General features: G+C 46.0%; 1 protein-coding gene across 1 annotated transcript in view; it reads right to left on the reverse strand.

Moving 5' to 3' along the window:
• Positions 1–1,163, reverse strand: part of LOC110574370 (C-C chemokine receptor type 5) — a 3,314-nt gene extending 2,151 nt beyond the window's left edge. Inside the window, exon 1 of the mRNA XM_021683054.1 lies at positions 1,156–1,163. The gene's annotated coding sequence lies outside the window, so the exon portion shown is untranslated. The remainder of the gene's footprint in view (positions 1–1,155) is intronic.
• Positions 1,164–2,622: the final 1,459 nt, after the last annotated feature.

Consider the following 2,622-nt stretch of genomic DNA (forward strand, 5'->3'; position numbering starts at 1 on the left):
CCCCCCCCCCCCCCCCCCCCCCCGCCGGAGGGCTAGTAACCCATTAACCATCCCCCAGGGCACTCTGTGGGCCAACTACTATTCTGAGCTTCACATCCGTTCATTCATTCAATTAATCCTCAAGGTCACCATAGGAGTCAGGTCATGTTATTGTCCCCATGTTGCAGATGAGAACCTCAAAGCACAGAGAAGATGAGTAACTTGCCCAAAGACACATAGCTAGGAAGCAACTGATTTCGAAGGCAGGCAGTCTGTGCTCTTATCCACCAGCTACCCCGGTCTCTCGCTTCTTGGGGCGAGAACTGGAACGTGGCATCGCCAGCCAGGCGCCTCGATATAGTCAGAACGAAATGGTCTGAAACCTGAGTCCCCCGAGAAGGTCACAGGAACCAGCAGCCAGCTGTAAAATCCAGACTCCCATTATCACATTTGCTCTCACATTGGTTTGCCTGGTCTATTTCAGGTTCATTGCTTGATTGAGAAGTTTCTTTAATTAATCCCTGTGGGTCTCAAGCCCCCTGGACCTCAGATTAGGCAGCTGGGAGGAGCATACAGAAACTTTCATCTTAAATTTTGAGCCAGAACAAGAATCATTACACTAAATGTGCTGTGGAACTGATATATTAAAGGGAAACTTAATTTGATATTTGTAATATAATATTAATTTGGACAACATTTAGCTTCCCTCTTTTATGGGGGGAAAAAACAAAGAAACACAAGAGCCACACTTAGATACAACTTCTGCTTGGAGACACATTCAGAGGGCATCCCGTCCCGGGGGGGGTGGGGGTGGGTTTCAGTTCTTCTTACCAGAAGATAATCTCTGCCAAGATTTTGGCCAAGAATCATCTCTCTTGAAAAACTTTCTTTTGAAAGGTGAAGCTTCTTTCCTTCTTTTTTCTTCCTTCCTTCCTTCCTTCCTTTCTTTCAATATTGATCCCTTTACAATCTTTCATTCACAATCGTGTTTTGTATCCTTGATGTTATCACAATCTGAAACTTATTCTAAATTCTAACTCTTTTCTTCTCTCAAAGATTATATTTCAAGATAGTTCTAGGAACAGCTGGTGTTTGTCTAATGGGTTTCCTGTAAGCCTTTTACTCATCACAGAAGCAGAGCTAACTAACAGGCAAAGTGTCTGAAAGGTGACTTACCGGGAGGGTTCTCGTACGGGGACGGATGTCTCAGCTCCTCTGACCAGCTGAGCTGTGCAAATCAAACATATAGGCAGCATAAAAGTAGGAAATGCACAGTTTCTACTGAAAGGGGGAGGCGGAGTTTTAGTGAATAAGTATATTGCCTGGCCCAAAAAAAAAAAAAAAATCAGAAAACAGCTCTTCTTCTTCTTCCTTTTTAATTGAACTTAAAATATGCCGGAGACTAGATGTCTGGCCTGAGAGCTTATTCATGGATTTCCCTGATTACACTTAGGTCTTTTGTTTTCTGAGCAGAAAACAAAATCTGTTAGAATCTGTTAGAAAATAGGACTGAAGGATATTAGAACTAGAAGACCATTCACGTTGATCAAGTCGAAATCCCTCATTTTGCCGAAAGAAATGGCTGCTTCAGAGGCCAAGGATTTATTTGTACAAGACCACAGGGCTTATCAATGGTGAGGCTAAACAGGAGAGATTCTGATTCTCTTACTCTTTGTCCTCAATCAAAGCCACTGAAGCCAACTTGAAATTGAGAGAGGAATACTTCCCATGAACCCCATGGTCCCCTTTTCCCATGTTCCCCCCATCCCTGTGCCCACCCCAGCTTACACCCATAGCTCACCCCCCAGTACTCTTTTTCTCTGCAAACGAAAACAACTGATTGTCTAAAGGGCTTTACTTGCAGGTTCACCTGTGAGCTAAACACGTTGCCTTGGGGTCGGCTATGTTGTGGGGCTTGTCATTACAGATTTCCTCCACCTGGTTACTATGTTGCAGCCCTCCAAACCAGCAGGCGTTCATGAGCGTCTGCACTGTGCCGACATATAAGCAGCAGTGATCCTGCAGCTCTGAGAAGTTGTCCACATAAAATGAACAACAATTGATGACATAGGGTCAGGTTCGGGAGTATATGACAGCACCATATGCAGCCACAGAGAGCTTTCTTGGTGGTTGGTTACTTATCTAAAAACCTCAACTGTTGACTACTGAGCGGAGACTACTCAGCACCCTGAGCCTCAAGAGCGCCCTCTGGGGTCTTCCACTTCCTCCACTATAGAATCAGAAGCACCGGCTTGTGGTCTAAGAAAGGGCAGAGACCCCAAACCTGTGGAGGCAGCATCACACAGGGCTAAGCGCGTGGCCTCCGCAGCCAGACAGCCGGAGCTTGAAGCCCCGCCCTACCCTCAGCTTTCCCATCCGTGCAATGGGCTGAATAATGGGTTTGTGGGGAGGGGCACAAGAGGCAACCACACCCAGAATTTAGCACATTATATCCACTCGGGAAACATCAAACTTCTAGTCGCTCATTCCGAGATCCTTTCCTAGGGACAGTTTATTTGATAACATTTTAACGAAATTGGTTCCCGGGGTCCTCGTCTAGAGCAGAGCAGTCTCAGCGGCCTAGAAGCTGCAGGGCTGAAGCTAGGGACCAGTGCTTGGAGAATAGACTAGAAGGAGACGATG

Source organism: Neomonachus schauinslandi, chromosome 1 (genome assembly GCF_002201575.2).
Source record: "Neomonachus schauinslandi chromosome 1, ASM220157v2, whole genome shotgun sequence".
Classification (NCBI taxonomy): domain Eukaryota; kingdom Metazoa; phylum Chordata; class Mammalia; order Carnivora; family Phocidae; genus Neomonachus; species Neomonachus schauinslandi.